This window comes from Protopterus annectens, chromosome 7.part0 (assembly GCF_019279795.1).
Source record: "Protopterus annectens isolate FY-2018-M chromosome 7.part0, PAN1.0, whole genome shotgun sequence".
Classification (NCBI taxonomy): domain Eukaryota; kingdom Metazoa; phylum Chordata; order Ceratodontiformes; family Protopteridae; genus Protopterus; species Protopterus annectens.
In genome coordinates, this window is record NC_056739.1 from 274,183,919 (window position 1) to 274,209,099 (window position 25,181).

The following is a 25,181-nucleotide window of genomic DNA, read 5'->3' on the forward strand; positions in this document are numbered from 1 at the left end:
CTCAGAACATGCTTACACTGAAGTGAGTCACTTACAATGAGAGCGACTCTTTTAGAATTTGGTCCATTATAGCCTAATACCATTATCTAAAATCCTTCAAATAGTATGTTGGGCCTCTCAGATTTTGCAATGCAAGAGTAAATTACCCAAACGTGGCAGTGATGGCTTATAACAAGGCTGCGCTATCAATTAGGAATAGGCATACCTCTCAACCTCTCAGCAGAAGAAATCTGGACATAGCCAGAAATATCGGGGGGGGGGGGCAAAGGCCCAAAATTGGAGACAGATTTAAAATATTTCTCCTATAAACTTAGAAAGTTACTAGAATGATAAGTTTTGCATTATTATATGTTTTCTGAAGGATATGAAGTCTGAAACTCAAGTGACTGTCGTTATTTAATATTATTTATTGACTTCAGTTCTCTTTGATTTGACAGAAAACAACAAATGTTATGAGGAACATACCAAAAATAAAAGGCAAAAATCTGGACATTCTGCGAAAATCTGGACAGTTGACAGGTACAGGGATAAGGATGCATCTGAGTATATCTGCAAACTTCCTACTATATCAGACATTTCTTGATTTGATTATACAATTCCGTATTTATTTGATTTAGACTGAAGGCTGGAGAAGAGCTAGTATGAATGGGGGCAGGAAATAACCTGGAATATTTTAAAAAACCTATCAAGTCAGTTGTATTTGAAAAAAAGGCCACTTTTGAAATAAATTTCTGTCAGAAAGTTTCCACAAATGTATCTATTTTTAGACTGCTAAAACTCTATGCATTTCAGTGTCTCTGTACCAGAAATGTGCTTTTATAAAAGAATTGTGAAGCATTTTCTCACTCCTTTGCCAAGGTTAAATGCATCAAGGCATGAAATGATGCTGGGAGTGGATCGTGTAATTGCTCCTGACTCATTTGTTTTCTGATATGCCTTCAACTTATATTTTAAAATTACTTTTTGGTGTCATAATAAAAATAATGAATGGGATAAGTAACTGCTTAAAATTCAAGAAAAGGAGGAAAACATTTTTCTGGACGTAAGGCTTTACATAAATAAACAAATAATATTAATAATAATGTATCAGTAGCTCTCAAACAAGTAAAATTGCAATCATATTTCATAAGTCTTAATGGCCTATATAGATTGACAAATAGATCTAAAAGTGTATCTAGACTGAATGAAATAAAGTGTATTCAGAATCCAAATTGTAATAAAGTCAATAAACATTAAAGGTATATTATTGGAATTTAAAGTTTACTATGAAATTCTATATTGAAAAAGTACATGTATAAGATTTTTAGAAATATGAAAAATAAATTGTGAAATGGAAACTTTAAATCCTAAACTAACACCTGTTTTAGAAATAAATGAAAATAAAACAGTATTTCTTAAAGGTCCAAGAACAGACAAGATAAAATCTAAAGAAAGTTTTGTACAGGTAGTTGCATGCTGGCAAAAACATTGCTAACTGTATATTATAGGTCACATTACTTATGATCTAGTTTGGACATAGGTTACCAGATTAAGTGCTGAATATTTGTTTGCGTTGATATTTATAAGTTTTGTTAATAATTTTCTAGATTCTATTGTGAAGCCACATTTTAATATGAAGCACATAAGCATATTTATCTCTGCATCTTTAAGAAGAAGGTAGGATCTAGATACAATGTTACTGATGATGTCAGAATTGATTTTTCATTTTTATTGGCTGATAGTTTTTAATTTTTAACTTGTTTTATTACTTGTGTTCATTTGGTCTGATTAAGCAGGATATTAACCTTGAAACCATTTACCTTCATTAAAGTTTTTTACCCTGGCCATGTCTCAGTTCGTTTATGTTTACTTTTATTTTTTTTTTATTCGCATCTGCTTTTTCATTCACAAACCATTAATCTTAGTTGCTGGTATGTTTTTTCTTTGGATAATTACTGAAATGTTTAAAAAATTTCCTCAAGGGTTGATCATTCATTAATATTTTTTTTAAATAAATGTGCAGAATGATAATATCATATATTATTCTTGTAAGTGTATCCTAAAGATAAAGATCCAACCCGATATTTATTGAATACACCAGTTTTGTTACTAAATACAGATAATAGCATTTTATTCTAATTTTATTAAATAGACTAAAAGTAATACTGACTTCTTTGACAGATGAAAACCAAATAGGATTCATTATTGCAAGATAAACACACTATAATAATGAAAGAATAATAATGCTATTCAACTATCCAACTAGTAATACGTATGATCAGTTATTAAACGTCAAAAATGTACCGGTTGCAAACGTATTACTAACATTAACATCAGTTCAGCTGTAATACATTCAAATGATACATTAAAAACTCTGAAATACTATTAAGACTTGAATTTAATAAAAACAGTACCATAATAATACAAAAAATCTAGAACAGTTTGATAAATAATTACAAATTTAATCAGGGCTGCAAGAAATTAAAATATTTATAAGATATTTGCCAGATTAAGCATGATGAAATCAAAGCATAGAAAAATACTAATGCATTCAAAAAACTTGTTTGTTACATTTGAAGATCGAATAGCCTTAATCAGATTTAACCAAAATACTGTATGGAATACAAACTATCATTTCAATGACAAGTAAAATTCAAATTAAAGAATTAAAAATATATATCTATAGCTTTCCTTGCATACCCAAATAAATCTTGAATTGTTTTTATTATTATATCAGAACATAGATGATAATGTTGATTTAGGTTCACTGATAAGGAATGCCTTGGTATACATTTTTAAATGATATTCATCATCAACCCACTTTTTTTCCCAATTTTTTTTCTACATGGGGTTGAAGTATTGTGTCAGCTGTTGCCATCTCTCTCAATTCAATGCCATACTCCTGCCTTCTTCGAATCTAATGCCTGGCTGTCATAGATCTTCTCTCACACAATCTTTGCTGGATGCCCTCATTTCCTCTTACCTTCTATCTGTCTGTCCCAAATCTTCTTCACCAGATTGTCTTCTGCTTTTCTGTACATATGCCAAAACCTCTGTAATCTCTTCTCTTTGAACTTTTCTGCAATTGAAGCTTCTTTAGCTTCTGATCTTATGTCCTCATTTCTTCATTTGTCCCACAGTGTGGTTCCTACCACCCTTCTCAGGCACTTCATTTCCACCAACTCTGGCTTTCTCATTTACTCTGCCTTTACTTCCTGGTTTTTGTACCATACAGCAGTACTGGTTGCAAAACTCTTTTGTACACCTTGCTTTTTAGTTTCTTTGGCATTTTTATGTCATATATTATACCTGCCACTCTGTGCCAGTTGACTGCAGCCCCTCTGATTCTAGCTTTAACCTCTTCATTCAGACTTCTTTTCTCCTTAACCATTCCTCTAAGATACTTGAAACTGTTAACCTGTTCCACTATCTTACCTTCTATCTCAGTTCTCAACTTCTTTTGATTTCCTCAATTTGCTGTCATTACCACTGTTTTATCTGTACTTAGTTTCATCCCATTTGCCTTCAGTTTTGCATTCTATTCCCCTATCATTTGCTGATGTTCTTGCTCAGAGTCTGCCTGTAATGCCACATTATCTGCATACAGCAGCTTTATTGATCTGTCCCCTCTAACCTGGTTGTAATGTAGTCTATCAACAGTATGAACAGCAGTGGGCTCAGAGCTGAAGCATAATGCAATCATCCACTCCCACTGGGTACCTGAGTCATCGGTTCCTTGTACATAGCCTGCACTAATTCTACCAATGTTTCTGGGACTTTGAAACACCACAGTACTGCCAAAATCAGCTTTCTTGCAACCTTGTCATATGCTTTCTCCAAGTCTAGGAATGCCCAGTTGGACTCTTTCCTCATCTCTAGCTTCTTCTCAATCATCTGTCTCACTGCAAACATCTGGTCAGTTGTGCTGCATTCTGATCTAAAACTGAACTGCTCATCTCCCATGTTACATTATACTAATCTGCGTATCTACTTATCAGTTACCCTCTCCACGACTTTCATGTTGTGTGACAGGAGTTTGATACCTCTGTACTGCCCACAGTTGTGCATATCCCTTTTTTTCTTGTAAACTAGTATGAGTTTGCTTATTCTCCAGTCATTTGGGATACATATTTCTGTCCACATGGCTATGAGTACAATCAGGAGTCATTTCACTCCCTATCTCACCCAGAATCTTGATCATATCTGCTGTGACCTCATCTGAGACAGCTGCTTTCCGACTTCATTTTCCTTAGTGCTGTTCTTATTTCTATAATGGGCTCCTCCTCTTCTCTCACTGCAGGCTGTGTCTGGGGTAGTAAAGTTTCTGTGGGGTTTTCTTCATTCAGAAGCTGATGGAAGTACTCTTTCCATCTGATTTTGATGTCATATGGACTAGTGAGCAGTTGTTTGCCGAAAAGCCTTCTGAACAGTGTCTGACTATCTCCTTTTTTTCTGTCCTTGCAATTTGCTACAGTTTCTTTGTACTACTGCTACTACTACTGAGTCACTTTCCAGAAGCTGGTAGAGTACCTCTAATGCTGTGTTATTTGCTATTGCAACTCCTTTATTAGCTTCTTTGTTAGCCAACTAGTATTCCTTCCTAGCCTGGTCCATCTTTTTTATCTCCAGTTTTTTTCTGCACTCCTTCCTTCTTTTGATGACTTCCTGGACTTCTGCATTCCACCTCCAGCTTTCCTTATGTACCTTATTTCCATACTTGGCTTCACCACATATCTGTTCTATAGGCCTCATACATACTCCTTTGAGGTGCTGCCATTCTTCTTCAGCTCCACCTATTTCCTCTTCTTCTTGTGGTTCTAAAGCCCTGAGTAATTCCTTGAGTTGTTGTACTTTCTCTCCTGTCAACTTCCAAGCCTTCAGCCTGGTCTTTGTTGACTTTAGAGCCTTCTCTGACCATTGCTTGTTTAACAGGTTCATAGATAAGTACTAGGTTAGCTGCCCTTGTGGGCAATAAGCCTAGCCAATTTCCCTTTTTGTGCTCAAATTAACGTGTCCCTTATTCTTCAGCTTGAAAAAATATATAAAGACAATGTTAGAGGCCAGAAGTGTGATTTAATGACAAGTTTTGATTAGCAACATTTATTTTACATCTGTGAAGCATTAACAAAATGTTGGTATAAACTTAATTTATTAGCACAACTGTAATGATTAGATAAGGTTTCCTTTACTAAACATCTAATTTTATATAATGCCCCAACTCCCTCTTGCATTAAGAAAGGTGTACCACTGCTTTTTTACTGCCTTATAGCTGTTGCATGTAAATCAATAACAAAGAGCTGGGAAGCATTCATTATACCCCCTTTTTGTATATTTGAATATAACCACAATGGTTTATGACAATTAAGTCAAAACAAACATTCATCAATCACAATTTAGTTTAAACTGTCTGTATTGTTAGAGAAATATAATATGACACTGTGGTATTTTGGATACATGATTTGCCTAGGTTTTATCACTACAGATTGTTTTTCCTCTCATGAGTAATTTTGAAAATGTTTATATATAATACACCTTATATGACATGCAAATAAATTATCTGAATTATCAGTTGTTTTATTTACTTCAGTTTAAATGTTCTTAACATATGCCATTTTTAATTGTTAATCTGTTCCAATCCCCATTCATTATCTGATTAATATGTTATACTTGTGGGGTTGACTACTTGTCAAAAACACTAACCAATTTTGTTTAATGAAAATATAAATCCATGTAATATTTATTCCTGATGGTAGCCAAGATGGGTATTCAAACTTGCAACTACAGTACTGACTTCAGTGGCATGTATCAAGTCTGAGATACCTTACTTCAGTTTTTCTTGACTGGTTTTGATTGCTTGGCTGACTCTGTTGAAAAAGTACCAGAAGAACCAGAGCTTAATATCTTTAAAGTTTTCAATCAGCACAGAAGGATGTTGCTACTATAAATATTTTTCCTAGTTTTCTTTGGGATGATCGAGGTAATAATCTTCTTCAGCTCCATCAATAACCTTCCCTTTTTAAATAAGATTATTGGGAAGTCAGTCCTAACAGAGCTAATACGTTTTTGATTAGTCATGATTTCTTTGGTAATATCAAGTATGCCTTTGATATGGTTCTAGAAATAACTGGAGATTATGCTCTACTCATGTTTTCTTGACATGATGGCAGCTTTATCACACTGGACCACTGCCTATTACTGGAATAGTCACATTGTTTATGACTTGAAGGATGCCCACAGATGCATTTTCTCTTTCTTGCAATCTAAGTCAAGATAACCAGTCTTGAAGACAAACACTTTAGCCCTTACTGACTTGCAGCTTGCCTCACATGCTGCAAGATCTTATATTTTAACCTGTTATTTTTAATTTTCATGTTGCCACTTTGAAGGCTCAGACAGTGATATCAGCTGAAGAATCATTCCTTTTAATGATAACACATGGAAATCATCTGCGAACAAGATGGGTAATCCATTCCTGTGGCCAGATAATGTAACAACATAAGACATGGTTATGTGATGGAACATTTCATTATGAGAGTCCAAAACTATAGAACTTATGGTTTGATGATTATATTGAGTTACTGGGGGTGGGAGACCTAGCCACTTTCTTTTGATGATCTAATTCATATACTGACAAAATAACTTTTTCTGTCTGCAGAATATTGCTTGTGTAAAACATATGATCTCATGAACTGGTCGTGTGATGTTCTTTCGTGCACAGGTGAGTTCTAGTCTTAGTTACTGCATGCAATATACACAGTACCAAAAACTATATAGTCAACTTTAAGATCAACTTATTAAGGGGGAAGTGCTGTTTGGGAGACAGACTCATGTAAACACGTATCTCACTCAGCTGTCATACATCCTTCAAACAGTTTATACACATTAAATACACCAAACATTATATTCCCTACCTGCACAAACTCATTGTGATCATACGTTATCTTTCAAGCATACACAGAGACACATGTAAACACTAAGATGCACATGCACACATATAGACTTACTTGCATGCACAGAGACACACACAACTATCACCAGATAGCACATATATCACAAACATCCAAGCACACTACAACCTAACCAACACATACTGCAAGCTCCAGATCATATGCACAGCAATCCAGTCCCCAGTCAACCATTATGCAGACAAACAGACTTACAAACTGCTAACACTAGAACACACATAGACCTCAAATATTCATGCGCATGGCAAGTATCAGAACACACTCATCTTAAACACCTGTAAAAATGCATATAACCACCATACAACAACTTACAGACCACATGCTATAGACAACTCGCTTCTCAACTTTCCTGCAGAACACTAGCAATATAAACCTAGAAACCACAAGCAAACTGTCATCACACATGCACACCATCACAAACTCAGCATCAGTCCTATGTAGTTTCTATATAAGGACAGACCATGCATGTGCACTCACACTTGCAAATGAATGCTCATGTGAACACATACACACACACACACACACACACACACACACACACACACACACACACATACACACACACTAACTGATAATATAGGCAAGCAGCCATCTCAGCAACTCCAAAGAACACTTATACATACCCATGTGCAAATCAACAAATTTTGGAATATGTCCTATACAGGCACAAGAAGTCACTACACAAAACAGATCTATACTCTTACCACTTGTGCATGGTTTCAATGAAAATGTATACTTGATTTATATACATATTTAATGAGAGCATTCCTTCCATGTATAGGATCAACAAGGGCTACAATAAAGAGGACTATGTTCATTTTAATTAGTACCATCAAGGCTTCAATTGTAAAACAAATCTTATAGAGAAAACATCATTGTAATTTGTCATTGGCATTCCCTGTATTCTCATCATGCATCAGTATTCCAGCCTATGAGGGAGGGAAGGGATTATAGTGTGAAGTGCATGTAGCAGCAAGAAAACTTACCCTCATTTAAGATACACTCTACTTATTTGACTAATATAGTGAGTACGGCTGTTTTATTATTTTTATCCCTTTATGACATCCTCAACTGTTTGCTTTGCAAAGATGTAAATCAGCACATAGCTAATCACTTGGTAGGGGGAAGTGAGGTTATCATTCTCAGGGGGTGGTTCAAGTGCATGGAGACTTTTGGGGTGTCATCAAGTTCTGATTTGAAAAAGACATCATGCATAACTCTCAGCTTGTTAGCACAAGAAATATAGACAAAGCCATAAGTAATGGGGGACAAAGGCAGAAAAACATGGACAGGATTTAAATATTGCTCTTAGAAACTTATAATGTTGCTAGAAGAATAGAAAGATATAAAGTATGAAACTGAAATGTCTGCCATTATTTAGTGACTTCAATCCTCCTTGATTTGCCAGAAAAACACAAATTTTATGAGGAACAGACCAAAAATATGAGGTAAAAATCTGGGCATTCTGTGAAAATCTGGACAGTTGAGAGGTATGCCACCATAGCCATTTCTCACTTGTGCTGTGTGTCATGATATGTTCTGCAATCCAGGACAGCAGCTGTACAATACATACCAATGCAATGTTTTAAACGAATTACATCAACAAGCAAAATAAACATGGGGAGGATAAAGAAGGTTCCATACCATTGATTTGTACTGGAAGTTGGGCACAAAATAATTATGCTCTGGAAAACTACAAAAACGTTGTTGAATGTGAGCATGCTGTAGCACTTGGAATAGATGTTTGTGTTTGTTAAATATGTGCTGTAGTGCAGTGCTCATGGCATGCACAAGACTATTGTGTAGACAGTGATTACTCTCAAACCTGTTATGTCACCCTGTTAAGAGGATACAGTGCAGGTACCTGCTTTAACTTTTCCCAGGTTATGAGGGAGCCACAGCCTACCCAGCAGTCAGTAAGTACTGTTTGTAAAGCCTCTTGTCAGTCTTGGATGATATGGCCCATCACTTCTCTCAAAATATGCAAATGTATTGCACAAACACCTAGTAGCTAAATAAACTGTACGTTAATCAGAACATATTTCTCAACAGGTTATTAAAAACCTATACTGCAATCATTTCTATTAAATATATTAGTGCACATAGTTGCCACAATCACACACACATACAGAAACACACACACACACAGACTAATGCAGACGTAGACATATATATGTATACAAACAGATGCAGAACAGGAGAGACATACATCTCTCACACATACAAAAACTCAGATGCATGCACACAAGGACACAGACATAGGTAGTCTCTCTCTCTTTCTCTCTCACACACACACACACACACACACACACACACACACACACACACACACACACACATGCACATATAAACACAAACAAAAGTACTGCTATTCTGTACAGCTCAGATGTCTGGTTGTGATCTAATGAAGGATTTCAGTATGCAGTTATAGCCACTGTAATGTATTTCAGGTCATTGCTATTAGATGCAAATGCATACATGTGTGCACATGTATACACACATGCACACACACATACACACACACACACACACACACACACAAACACACACACACACACACACACACACACACACACACACACACACACACACACACACACACACAAACATATTAATTTGTTGGTACTGCAGTTATTGGCATTCATTATTTTTATTTGTTTTTTATATTTTCTTCTTGCTAACTGCAGTATTTTAAGAGCTACAGTTAGTGAGGGCAAATGTAATGGAAGGACCTTTGTTATAGTTCTGTTTTTTCCTTTCCTTCTACTCACTAAATGAGGCAAGTAATAAGGTTAATCAGTATGGCAAGCATTTGATTTTTTTTCCATCTGTGCTTCAAAGCAATTTAATATTTTATCCTGAAACCATGGACTTTGTTTATTAGCCTCAACTTGTGCATTAATATCCTTTTGGAGAATGCGGGTTTTGTTTCATGTTCTGCCCATATGCTAAGTATAGTTAAAGCCTTTGCAAAGTAATCAAGGTATTCCTTTCCTCCACACAAATCCATGTTTATTGACATTGGAAAGTGGTGGTCCCAGAAAATGGACTCCTGATGTCTACTAGAAGGGACAAGTAAGCATGACTAGGCTAAAAAAGGCCCTTGTGGTCATTAGCCTAGCAAACACCTGTGAAGCTATGAACACAATAAGAATCTATTGTCACAAAAAAGAAATAAATGGAAAGCAGTTGTTCAGATGTTAAGTGAGAAATGGGTCTGGGATATTATGTAGTCTACAAGTGTACATTTTTGCTATGGAATAGAGATAGGTGAAAGCATCACCACTTATTTTATATCCACTGAGACCTTTTAGGGTGAGTTTATAAAATAAAGTGCTGCCAGATATATAAATAATGTGTGTCATGTTTGTCTGGAAGGGTAGGAAGAAGAAAATCAGCAAGGATTAGATATGTTTAACAAATAGGGTGCACATAGAATGAAATATTTCAGGATATATTCTGTGCCAGTGAATACGGTTTAAATATTGAGAGAGTATGAGTTTACAGGCTTAAGGTAAGTGATCTGTGAGAAGAGTGAATCCCACAAACAGGTCATGCTTATATCTGGTGAAAGTAACAGACAAAGAGGTGGAAAGAAGAATGGGAGGTAGGATAAAGTCGGATGGGGGAGATGACCGGCTATATTGGAACTAATGGCTGCATCAATGGCCAAAGTCTAAAGTAATAGAATAACAGAGTAGAGGAATAAAGGGTTGGAATATATTGATGATGTCAAAAAGGACATGGAGGAAGAAAAGATGGTGGACTTTGATGAGATAAAAGGTATAAGTTTATGTTGCAAGATGGAGGCCATCTTACATTAAGAAAGACTCCCCTGCAGCCTTGTGGCAGAAGAGTGTGGATCCAGGCTTGTCTGAGTTGGGGATTCTTAGAGGAAATTCATTCTGTGCTTTCCTATTGGTAGATTAGCTTAAAAGTGTTTAATTTTGCCTGTATTTAAGCCTTGCTTTTGCACACCGCTGTGCACCATGCAACAGGGGTTAGCAGTGTCATGTCTAGACGCAAACACATTGAAACACAATTTTCCCTATACATCTGTCACTGGAGCCCTCCCAAGCTTCCCTGCTGCTCTACAGGCAACCCAGTTGCACACTGAGCCCTTTGTTAGTCCTAGTGAAAAAAATTGTCAAACTAGCCCACTCCCTTCCCTAATAACATATACAGTAGAAACCTGCTATAATGGACAGGAGTTTCCCATCATTTCTCCGGCCAACCTGATAGACATGGGCATCCTGAGGCAATGGAGTAATTGCCTTATGTGTACTAACAACCACTTACTTATAAAACAAACAAATACCCTATGTGAGAGATGCAATTATGCTATGAAAGTGGAATCAATTCTCTAATGTAACAAACTGACATCAAACAGGTTGTCAGTATGCAAACTACACCTGTCACACAAAATAAGGTCCCAACACATAAAGCCACATAAGTGAAGATACTCACTAGAAGCCTACCAAAAGAACAAAGACCTCCCAAATGTAAGCCACTTGCACACATTGCTATGCAAATAGAAAACACTACGCATAATAACACATACACCAGTGTCTCAGCAAATAAGCCCCAAAGGCAAAACACCTCAAAACCAAATGTCTTGGTTATAGGCGACTCCATAATGAGACACACAAAATGTCCCCCTTTCCAGGCTAGTAAAGGAGAAAGTTATGGTCAGCTGCCTGTCAAGTGCCAGGATCCATCAAATCACGCATGCACTTAGGTCACTCAACAGCTAGTAACGTTATGACTCTGTCATAATCCATGTTGGGTTGAATGACCTGAGAAGTACCTCTCTGGTCTATATTTAGAGAGATATGACTGAACTCTCAGATTATGTGTCCCGGGCAGGTATGACTCTAGCCCTAAACATCATTCCACCTTCATCCAGGATGATGCCACAATATAAACAATAAAATTACTGACTTCAGCAATTGGCTTAGATTCTGGTGTCAGTCCAGGGGGATTCAGTATCTGTCAGCCTGGGAAGACATGGTCGACAGGCCATGCTGCTATGCCAGAGATGGTCTGCACCTCTCCCCTTTAGGTTTTCATGTATTGGCAAAGGCACTTGCTCTTCCAGAGTGCCTTTTTTAATCCATGTCAAAGCAACAAAATTTCCAACATAGTAAAATCCATTGAAGACAAACTCAAGGTTCTGTTGCTTAATGCTGGAAGTCTAAACATGGAGCTGCACTCCCTGGAAGCACTCCTCACCTTGGAAGATGTTGACATCTGAGCAGTCACTATGATATGGTACAAGGCCATGGAGATCACCCCTGCAAGGATGCAATGCCTTCCACATGTTCAGACCTCAAAATCAGCATGAAAGAAGCAAAGGTGGAGGTGTATACATCTTCATTAAAGCCAAGTACACCTCGAGACTGGTCAAACAGTATGACTGTCTTGAACAACTCCATGTCCAATTAACTATAGGAAAATACCCTACCACATCATTGGTAGCTATAGGTCCCCCACCATGAACCAAGAAAAGCACACCACCTACATGGACTTACTGGAGTCACTTGCCATACAGCCCAATATCTTAGTCATGTGAGATTTCAGCTATCATTCTATTGACTGCGTGATGTACATGAGCACAAAATGCTCACCCAGTAGTTTCTGGACTTTGTCAATACAAATGCTTTGCAACAGATAGTTTGCACCCCCAAAAGGGGCTAAAATATCCTAGACATAGTACTCACCAACATGAGGGGTGTCACTGGAGTCCCCCCTGTGTGATCCCCTCCCTCGTAAGGTTGGACCATAAATCAGTCTCATTTGAAGTAACTATTGGACCTGACACCCCTACAGGAGCAAAAAACTAAAAAAAAATGTCCAAAGCAAACTAAAGCCTACTAGGCAATCGTATTAAGAGTTTTATACCCCCCACAATCAAGGATAACAATGACTCCTATGCAGAGGTGCACACAAATGCTCTGTATAAGCACTGACCGGATCAAAACCAGGTCCTCCCAAAAAACAAGCCACCTTGGTGAACTTCAAGTATAAACAGGTTGTATAACAAGAGGAAGAAACTGATGTCCAAGAACAAGAGGGAAATGACTCAGCAGAGGAAGAATCTCCTCCACAGCATGAACAAACAAATCAGAAATCTTGTAAAGTCCTCTAAAGTTAAATATGAATCTAAAATAGCATCCCTAGCTAAGGATAATCATAAGGCATTATTTAACTGCATCCATAATCTAAAAGGGGATTCCCAGCTATGTACCAAAATGGTAGTAGATGGTACCACTCATACTATACCAGAGGAAATTACCAACCTGCTTGCTGACAGATTTGGCTCAAACTTTACCCTCCCTGTTCCCACCAGCCATACCCTAAAGCATACCTGACTCCAGTCCTCTGCTAGTATCGCTAGAAATCAGGTCACATCTGTGCTCTCTAAGGCCAAAAACACAGCCTCAGTGGGACCAGATAACATTCCAGGTTGCTTACTAAGCAATCTAAAATAGGACCTCACAGACCAACTTGGTGTTCTCCTTAACCATAGCCTGAGAACTGGCTTTGTTCCAGCAGAGTGGAGAACAGCAACAATGATCTCCTTGCACAAAGGGGGGCCAAGAATTGACCATGGGAACTATAGACCCATAAGTCTAACCAGCCTCATCTGCAAGGCCATGGAAAGAATCATCATGGACCTTATCACCAAGGATATATGTGACCTTCAACATTTAGACCCAACCCAATTTGTCCTTGTTAAGGATAGATCATGCTTATTAAGCTTGGTAGACTTCTTTGAGAAAGTCACCAAAGCCCTGGATGAAGGTAAGACAGTGCCCACCAACTATCTTGACCTAGCCTAGGCTTTTGACACAATGCCCCACTCAGGTTTAATTGAGAAGCTCTCCCAGCTGGGGATTAACCCTTACATCACTAGATGAGTAGCCAGTTGGCTAACCGACTGAACACATTTTGTCAAAGCTGATGACTCCACCTCTACCAGTACACCAGTGGCGTACAACAAAGATCTGTGCCAGATCCTTTACTGTTTGGAATCTATTTCCCAGAAGTTCAGGCTAAAGTAGAAGGCTTTCAGCTTACCAAGTTTGCTGATAACTGCAAATTGGGTATAATCACTGAGTCCCCCAATTATGTTAACATATTACAGGAGGGGCTAAAACAGACAAATGATTGGTGCCAAAGCCATGGTCTAAAATTAAATGCAAAGAAGTGCATAGGTTCACAGGTTCATAGTTTCATAGGTAGGTACTAGGCTATTGGCCTGAGGGTCTACGTAAGCCTAGCCAACAAGGTTCCCTGGCTTACGCCACCTAAGAAAGATATTTTCCTGTGCCACTGTTGAGCAGAGACACAGAAGTGATCCCTGGGGTGTATTTCCTATTTCCCATCCACTCATCAAGATTTTTCTTGAAGAGTGCTAATGAAGAACTTTGCTTGACATAGATGGGTAGCCTGTTCCAGAGTATGGGAAGTCTCTGGGACAGGAATCTATCCCTCCAGCATGTCCTGTTTATTGTGGTGACAAGGTTTAGGTCCCTAGAGCATGTAACGTGGAGGGATTGGGATTTCTTTAGGTGTAGCATGTCCAACAGCTCTGGGTTTGACATAGCTTTATATGTTAGGCAGAGATCACCTCAGAATAGGCGATATGCTATGGAGTGAAGCTGGAGTTTTTTGAGATGGTCAGTGTAGGGCATCTGTTTGAGACCAGTAATCCTCTTTGTGAGGTACTTCTGTGGCCTTTCCAGCTACTGCAGATGTCTTGTGAGGTACATTCCAAAAGGGGCATTATACTCTATAATGGGTCTAATTAGTGTCGAGTAGAGGAGAACAAAGACCTCATTTTTTCTGGATGAGAACCCTTTTATGATGATGTGTGCCATGTAGAAGGACTTCCTGACTACTGTGGTGATGTGACTATCAAAGGACAGACTACTGTCCACCTGGGTCCCAAGGTCTCTTACCACACATTCGGTGTTATGTAGACTGCTGTCTATGTAGTAGTTCATGGGTACAGAGTTTTTACCAAAGGGGATGACAATGCACTTTTTGGCACTGAGCTTGAGGCCATGGCTCTGACACCAGGCATCTGTCTCATTAAGACCCTTTTGTAGGATTTCCACATCATTTGGGGACTTGACTATGGCTCCTAGTTTGCAGTCATCTGCAAACTTCGTTAGCCAGAGGCCTTCTGTGTTAGCCTGTACTTCAGAGAAGTAGATACCAAACAGGAGAGGTCCCAGGACTGAACCCTGTGGTACTCCACTTGTCACTGGTTTGAGGTCAGATTTGGAGTGTGCAACTTTTACAGTGTGGGTTCTGTCAGTGAGCCAGTTGGCAACCCATCTTGTGACATAGGGATTTATACCTAGCTTAGTGAGTTTAGCTATAATTCCAGAATGGGGGATGGTGTTGAAAGCCTTGGCAAGGTCAAGATAAGCTGTGTGAACCACCTTACCCTACTCTACGGCTTTGGTGACTACCTCAAAGAAGTTGATCAGGTTCAGGAGGCATGATCTGCCTTTCACAAACCCGAATTGGGTGGGATCCAGAGTTTGGAGGTTACCAATGTCTTTGTTTATGAGTTCCATGATGATACATTGCATGGCCTATCATCTCCTTTGGCAAAGTGGAATTCCCTGCTAATTACAGTATTGGCAGCACCACCCTAAGTTCAAACCCAGTGGTGCAAGATCTGGGAACACAAGTAGATAGCAATCTGAATGTCAACCACCCAATTTCTATAGTGGTAAGAAAAGCCCATGTTGCACATCTCATAAGTAAGGGCATCTCATCCATGTCTAAGGATGTTATAACTCCACTGTACTCAACCTTCATCAGACCATTAATAGAATACAATGCTCCCTTTTGCATGTACCTCACCAGACACCTGTAGCAGCTGGGGAGACCACAGAGATTTCTCACCAAGAAAATATAGAACCGCATATCGCCTACTCAGAGGTGATCTCTGCCTAAAATACAAAGCTATGACAAACCCAGAGCTGTTGGACATGCTCCACATAAAGAAATCCCAATCCCTCCGAGCTACACGCTCTAGGGACCTAAACCTTGTCACCACAATAAACAGAACATGCTGGAGGGATAGATTCCTGTCCCAGAGACTTCCCATACTCTGGAACAAACTACCTATCTATATCAAACAAAGCTCCTCATTAGCACTCTTCAAAAAAAATCTTGATGATTGGATGGGAGATAGGAAACTCACCCCGGGGATCACTTCTGTGGCTCTGCTTGACAGGGGCACAGGAAAATAATTTTCTTGGGTGTAAAGCAGAGCTCCTCAGTACCCCTATTCAAGCCAACCTAGATAAATGGATAGGGGACCTCAAATTCACCCCAGACTGGCACCCATACCCCTCATGGACAGGGGTAGTCATTGTTGATCATGGTCTCGCCCTGCAAATTATGTCCATCTAACAAGGACAATTGGGGTGACTCAGGATAAACATAGACTTGTTCTGTGAATTACGTCTGTCTAACCAGGAACAATTGGGACAACTTGGGATTAACATGGCTAGGCTTGTAAGGGCTCTATGGCCAATAGCCTAGTAACCTCCTATGACACTTGAAAATGTATACAGAGGAAGGAGTTTACTATGGTTGTCTATGAAAAGAGTGTGAATGTGAAATCTTGTGAGATTTGCTATCTGATAGTTTTATTCATGTAGTGTTTTAAGCTATTATGTCGTGGATACATTAATAACAGAAAATCAGTAGAAATGATTCAGAAAGTACATATGATGCAAGTCAAAATGGTAAAGAAATATTATGTAGAGAAGCATGAAAAATTATTTTCCTCAACAAACAAACCATCACATACAGATACACACACAGACATACACACACACTCAGGATCAGTTCAGACACACAGACACACACGCTCAAGATTAACACAGACATAACACATGCACAGAAACAGACACACACACACACACACACACACATGTACACACACAGACAATCCAATATAAAAGGAGCATTTAACTGTCTGACAGGAGGGGTAGTATACATACACTGCACTCTGTCAACAATGCCCTGCTTTCTAAATAGGCAAAACAGAGCGCAAGTTCAAAGAAAGAATTACTGAACATCTATAAGACATTAAGAAAAGAAACAAACAATGCCCTAGCCAAACACTTAATGGAATGGCTAGACCACATTTTAAAAATGTGTAATTATGGAAAACTAGGTGGTGGCCCATGGCAACTTAAGTTGGAAGAACGTGAGTTATACTGGCAGCTCACACTTAATACAAGTTCTTGGCCAGGGATTAATGACCAGATTTCTATTAGCTGTCTTTTAAAACTAAGAACTTTAGAAAGATGATATTGCTACCTTTTTTATCAGGCAGATTTTCTCAGTAAAGAATTTACTATTTAATGATTGCGCTTACATAAAACTTTTTATTATTGTTTGGTAAAAGAAAGTTTTACAGGTTGATATATTCAGATATTCATCCTTTGATTTTTATTTCAATTTTGAATGTATTGAATATATTGCCTTAATGGATGATTTGTTCAGGGGATTAGGCTGTCACATGGCTTAAAGCTGATCATATTATTTTGCATGTTTTTGGCCGTCACATGATTTTAAGCTGATCACATGATTTTTAAAAGCTTTGGCTGTCACATGATTTTAAGCTGATCACATGATTTTAAAAAGTTATCACATGACCTTTTAGAATTGTATTTAAACAGTGCATATGTTTGGTTCACTTCATCTGAAGATGTTTTGTTATAAAATAAAATGAAAGCGCTAATATTATGTTTTAAGTTGTTGACCTGGATTTGTTGGAATTTCTGTGGCCTTGCATGTTTTTTTTTTTATCAGTTTGTCTTCTGTTTTGGCTTGTATTATAGATGAGGCTGGTCAGGCTTATGTGTCTGTAATTCCACAGGTTTGTTGCTAGGCCACCTTTGTGGGGGCAATAACTGTTGCTGTACTCCATTCCACAGAAACAAAACCTGTAGTTAGACTATGATTGAAAAGGGTACGTAATGGTGATGCTAGTTCATGTTTTAGCCTGTTTTGATGACCTGTTCTTCAGATATGTAGGGTCAGGGGTGAGGGATGAGTTTAGGCCAAGGTTTGTGATGGATTTGGAGGGGATAGGGGTGAAATTTTCACCAAACCTATCTGCTAGACCCTCTGTGGGGTCAGTGTATGTGATACTGTTGGTCACTAGTTCTGCACATGCTTGAGTCCTACCTTTTAATCTAAGTACGTAGCTGTAAAAGGCCTTATGGTTATCCTTGGCTGTGCTAGCTAAGTTCTTTCAAAGAGACCCTTTGAGGATTTGATAAATTGTCTTATTTGCCTGTTGAGGCTGAGGAGGGTGCTTTTCCATTTTTGGGGTTTTGTCTTTGTTTTCATGCACAGCAACTTTTTGTATCTATTGCAAAGTTTGTTGATGCTGGTTGTCCACCATGGTGGCTTATTTTTACCTGGGGATCTGGTTTTGACTCTTTCTTGTACAGTCGAGTCTATACACTTATGCAAGTGATTGTGCAAGGCTTTAGTGTAAGCTTCAGTGCAGTTACCAGTTCCAGCTGGGGGTGGAGCTCAGATTGCATTTATACCTTTACTTAGGAGGGTATAGTTTGCCTTGGTGAAGTTTTTTAGTCTGATTTCGCCCTTTGTGAGTTCTGGTGTTAGTGTCAGCTTGAAGGTGACTGATTTGTGGTCAGGTTTTAAAAATGAGAGTCCGATGGTTGTAGTACTGCATCTGTTTGACATGTTAGTGAGGACCAGATTAAGTATGTTTGCTCCTCTTGACAGGGTATGAACAATTTGTTCCAGGGCATTTGAGTAAAAAAGTCAAGGAACTTCTGGCCTAATGGGTTCAGGCTTGAATACATTTCCCAGTTGATGGTGGGATAATTAAAATCCCCCATAACCAGACTATTTGATAATATTTGGATTGTCTCCAGTTTGGTCAAGTAGGCTTCATGCGGTTCATGACCCATGGAGGGGGATGTATAATTATCTATGACTTGAATGGGGGTCTTACCCACCATAACCTGAACTTGGAGTAACTCCATGGAGTTTTCCAGTCTAACTAGATGGGAGGTGAATTTATCTGTAATGTAATTACAGTACAAATAGCCCATAAATTTGGTGTAAAACTAAACCAGTAAAACACAATAAAAAAGTTACATCTGGAGTGAAATTAAACTAGTACAATACAACCAAAAAGATACATTTGGTGTAAACAGAAATAAGTGAAAAGATACATTTGGTATACAAAGAAAAGAAACAAGTAAGCCCAGGGATATAATTGGAGTTAGTGTTTGCCCCGCTGCGCTCACCCTCGCTACACTCGGGCTCACTCCGCTCCCTTCCCTGCCCCCTATTCCTACCCACCCCCACTAATTCTACATTTCAACTAAATTTAGCCACTCCCCTCATGCTAACCAACAATCACTGAATCTATCCCACCACTGTACCCATTTCCTTCTCTTTCACTATTCCATATCCTGTAAAGCACAGTTTTCCTTCTAACTACCTTACAATCACAAACAATACCTCTCATCATCATCCACCATACCCACCCCATCCCAAGCAGATCTCTCACTTATGACCAAACCCAACCAAACCATGCCCAAACCCACATACATACACCTCTTACTATTGCTCCTAGGTGTATACACCCTCCCACTGCTAACTTCTATTACCAACCACCAAAAACAACTTAATTTTATCCACATACCAAACAAACTACTTCCACTAACATTATTACAACACACCCTTTTACTCAACTAGTCTCATATCACTACAAAACCTTCTTTATTCACCACTATGCACACAGATTACAGCCATCACACTACCAGTCCCAAACAACTATAAAGAACTTTAAGATCCTAAACAAACTACTCAAACTCTATTTTTACCTCAGAACCCAACTCATTAGATGCGGTGATATACACCCAAACCCAGGCCCACAAAATCTAGGAGTTCCAACCCTCAACCTGAATGATACCCTACTCCGCCAAGACAAATCTAGGCTCCTCATTTTAAATTTAAATGTCATAAGTATACTAAACAAAGTCCATGACCTTCATGCACTGTTCTCCTTTTATCAACCTGAGATAGTCATACTAACAGAGAATTGGCTTAAACCAGGCAACCACAACAATGAAATCACTCCATCAGCTTACAATATAATTCATAGTGATAGAATAGGTAAAAAGGGGGGGGGTGTTGCTATAGTGTATAAACCTCACCTCATCCTTGAGAAAGTAGACATAACCCCAGACTTCGATAAAGTTGAACTCACTCTAACAAAACTAAAACGCAATGATAATAAACACATCAACATCATAGGATGCTACATCCCTCCAGGCAACAATATCCTCATTACAGAAAAACTCCTAGAATGGATATCTAACTCCCTCCCCCAGGAAAGCATAGTATTAGGAGACCTTAATACTGACTGGAAAAACTGTTCTAGTCATAACCCACTGTCCCATATTAACCTACATGGCCTAACCCAACTCATCACTTCCCCCACAAGAACAGACAAGAGAACCAAACATCAATCCACTCTAGATTGGATACACGTATCCCACCCATCCTTGATATGCCTAGCAGGGTGTCTACCAGATATCCTGAGTGACTTTAAGCCACATTGTCACTCAGATCAAAATTTGACCCAAATATCTAATTAGAAACAAAAAACACCTTAACCTCTCCAACTTTATAAACAACCTAAAAATGTGCAACTGGACCCCCCTAGAAAATCTACCTCTTGATGAAGCTGTACTATATTTCAGTACTACCTTCTTAAACACCCTTAACCATCACTCCCCCTCCAGAACAACAAGAATTAAAACTAAATATGCCCCCTGGTTAACCCTAGACACAAAATCCCTCCTCAAATAAAGAAACAAGGCCAGGACCAACTACCTCAACAGTAAATCCCAACTGAAGAAACAAATATACGTTGAACTACGTAACAAAGCCAAAAAACTCACCAAAACAGACAAAACATCTTACTACTAAAAGTTACAGGATAAGCACAGTAACAACCCACAAAAATGTTGGGCAGCAATTAACTCTATTCTACGACCAGGTAAAACAACTACCCCAACCCCAAAAATAGATAACAACCAAGAAGACATCCCCACTCAATTTAATAAATACTTTACAGAAACCATCCAGACCCTTGCAAACAACCAACCCTATGACAACATCCCCACCCCTGCAAATCCACCCCCTCACCCCAACTAACAATTGCCCCAAGTTCAGCTTCCACCCAGAACCAACCAAATCCATTGAAAAACTGCTCCACAAGCTCAAACCAATGTCTCTAGCCACAGATAAATTACCCACTGAATACCTCCACCTGGCTCCAGAAGCCATATCATATCCTGTCTCCATCCTAATTAACAGATCCATCTCCGAGTGGATAGTACCCAAGCTAGGGAAAATATCACATATCATCCCTCTACATAAAGGGGGGACCTCCCTGGAACTCAATAACTACCGCCCTATAGACATACTACCCCCTTTATCTAAAATTTTAGAGATGGTAATACACAAGCAACTAATGAAATATCTCCTAGAAAATAATCTAATAGCAACACAAACACATGGTTTTAGACCCTTCCATAGCACCACCACCGCACTAACAGAATTCACCAACATTGTCAATACTCACAGAAACAACGGACTCCTTGTATCTGCCACCTTCCTTGACTTGTCCAAAGCATTTGATATGGTTAACCACAATAAACTCCTTCTTTCACTAGCAACTCTAAACCTTACCACCCCTGCCATCTCCTGGTTCAAAAACTACCTAGAGGGAAGAAAACAAGCTGTTATGTGGCAAAACCAAATCCCCCCCCCACCAGTCTCCATAGGAGTACCCCAAGGCTCCTTCCTGGGGCCACTTTTTTTTAACCCTCTTCACCAATCATTTCCCAAACAGTATTCCTAAAGCCTCAATAGTACAATATGCAGATGATACCACCATAAAATGCGCAGCCAAATCAATTGACATCCTTCACTCCCTAACACAAGAATGCTTTTCCCTAGCAGAATCTTGGATTACAAACCGAAGGCTCTTTCTGAACCCAAGTAAAACAAAGCTAGTACTCTTTAGTTCTCACAGAGCCACACCTCCCACTGATTCTTTTGTCATCTCCTCCTTTAACAAGACCACAATCACCGCCACAAATCTTACCAAGCTCTTAGGGGTTGAAATAGATAATCACCTTAGATTTGACCTACATATTTCTATAGCCATAAAAAAGTACATAAAAAACTTGGCCTACTGTATCACAATAATAAATTCCTCACTGACCACTCCAAAACTGCAATAGCAAGGACTCACCTCACCTTCTACCCACCCTACTTTATGCCTTCCCCGTGCTTACAAATCTCCGCAAATCTGACCTAAACAAACTTGATAGTTGTTATAATAAGATAGCCAAATTTGCTGCAACCTCTCCCATCAGAACACATCACTGTGAATGCCTAAAAAAACTCAGTTGGCTAGAACTACCACTACTACTTCAACTCAATCAACTATCACTAAACCACAAAATAATACATAACTCTGAAAACAGACCAGCCCTACAAAATCTTTTGCAACCCCATACAACCGCCAGGCCCTTGAGGTCTAGCACACAAAACCTCCTCAAAGTAACCAAATATAACAATGAAGCTGGTAAGTCTGTCTACAGCCACTGTATAGCAAAAACCTGGAACTCCCTTCCTGCCCACATAACTGACAACAAATCCCCATCACAGTTCAAGAAACTTGTTAAAACTCACTTTTTGAATAATCAGCTGTACTCCTGTATCCGCCCTGGCTAATGTCTCATTAGAACACTTCACCTAACTTAAGTAACTTTGCTAAGCCAACCAATCAAAGTACTGTATCCAGTTAGGACTGTTAATCTACTGCTCATCCCATCTCTCCAGGAGTTAGGGAAAACTACCCCAGCAATGTTGTGCTTTCCATAAGCAACTAAAACCAGAAGACATATTGTAAATCAATTTGTTATCCTTCTCAACTAAAACCACGCGAAGACATATAGTAAATCAATCTATCCTTCTCAACTATAGCGAGCATCATCTGCTATCTTGGAGCCTTATTCTACATCTTTCTGCTTTTACTCTGATAGTATATCTATCACAGGAATCCTAAACTTAGGAATATCTTCTAAAATTTAATATTATATTGTAGAGAATGAATGTATCCTATCTGCTAATTAATATGTATGTCAAAGTCGCTTCTATGGAAATTTATGCCAAAAGTCTGTCCTTAAAACTATGTTTTGTAAAACATTGTTCTCTTGGAGCTTTTCTCCCCGGGCCTCCACTGAAAATGGACTTGTAATCCAGCTGGACTCTCCTGGTCAACAAATGTAAAATAAATAAAATAAATAAATAAATAAAATTCGAAACACTGCCTCCTTTGGTTCTCACATGTTCATTTTGTGATCTGAAGGTGTGGAAGGCATTGTAGCCTTGCAAGGCCAGGGTACTCTTTGAGCTCTTGAACCAGGTTTCTGTGACTGTACAGACATCTGCATCTTCCAGTATTAGAAGTGCTTCCAGGGTGTGCAGTTTTTAGTTTAAGCTCCTAGCATTTAGCAGCATGACCCTTATTTTGTTATAATTGGCAAATTTCATATCAGTAAGTTTGTTTTTGAGACTTTTCCTTAAAAAGGCATGATAGGGGAAGCAAGCGCCTTTGCCAGCAGCCAAAAGTCTAGAGATGCCAGGTGCAAACCATCTCTGGCAAAGCAGTGAGTTTTGTCGATCATGGCTTCCAAGGCTGACAGGAACTGCATCCCCTTTAAATGACACCAAAAACTAAGTCAATTATTGAAATCAATAATTTTTCTGTTTATATTGTGGCATTATTCTAGGTGAGGGTAGTATGCTGCTCAAGGCTAGGGACATACCTGCCTGGGGCATGTACTCAGACAGCCAACATGAACTATGAGAGTCATACTGGTACTTGTTGCTGAGAGATCTGAGTGCATGTGTGATCTGACGAATCCTGGCACCTGATAGGCAGCTGACTGTGACTTTCTCCTTGTCCAACCTGGTGAGTGGGACATCCATGTGTCTCATTATTGAGTTTCCGATGACTAGAAAATGTGTTTTTTCAGTGTTACTCTTTATGGGCTTGGTAGGTGAGACACTAGTGCTGCTATGTGTCATGGCTGCTGTGGTAACTGTGTTAGATGTAACAGCCTTATGTTTAGGAGGTCTCTAGTGTCTCAGTAGGTTTTCTCAGAGAACCTCCATGTATGTTGACTTTTGTGTTGGATGAGTACTATGTGTATGAGTCATGGTACTATGTGCATGTGCAGTGGTGGGTGAGTTGACAACCTCTTCCTTGTTACTGTTTTGAGTACGAGAGAGCATGGATTCAAGATTCTTGGAGTAGATACAATCATCTCTCATACTCTGTACTAGAGTGAGTTATTAGTAGAGGATTGTTGGTGTACATGAGGCAATTGCTACACTGCCTCAAGAGACCCAAGTCAACAAGATTGGCTGGAGAAACAAGGGAGATCCAACTGTTCATAATGCTTGGGTGAAGACTGTTGTCACTGGTGGGTCTTTTCAGGATCGATCAAGGAAGAGCTAAGTGGATGGATATTTCTGCCTGATTTTTTTTTTTTTTTTTTTTTGGTATTTTAATAGGTTTCAGCTCACTAGGAATATTTCTTTGACTGGGGAAACTACTAAGGATGAGGGCTACAGTAATGTGCTACAATTGTAACTAGGGGAAAAATTCTTGAATTAATCTGGCAGCCATGGCCCACAATTGCGCAGCAGTGCAAGCTGCTGCATGACGCACAAGCAGAAACCTGCTCAAATGCAAGGCTTAAATACAACATGACAACAGTAGTTTTGTTCTTATGCAGATTGTGAAGGAGTTGTTTGGTATGCTGTTTTTTTCTGTTATGTATCTTAAAAAACATTCTGATGCATACTAGAATCCTTCACTAAACCTGTATTATTCATGCAAACTTTTGTTTCTAAAGGACAATATATAGCTAGATAGCTAGATAGATAAACAGATAAATAAATAGATAGATATACATATAGATATCCTAAAATAAGTTTTAATTTTGTTAATGTTCTTTTGTTATTCAGTATTGTGAGTGTTTGATGACACCCATATATAGATATATACAAATCAAATAAACATTAAATATATATAAATAAAACCATAGTAATACATCAAGC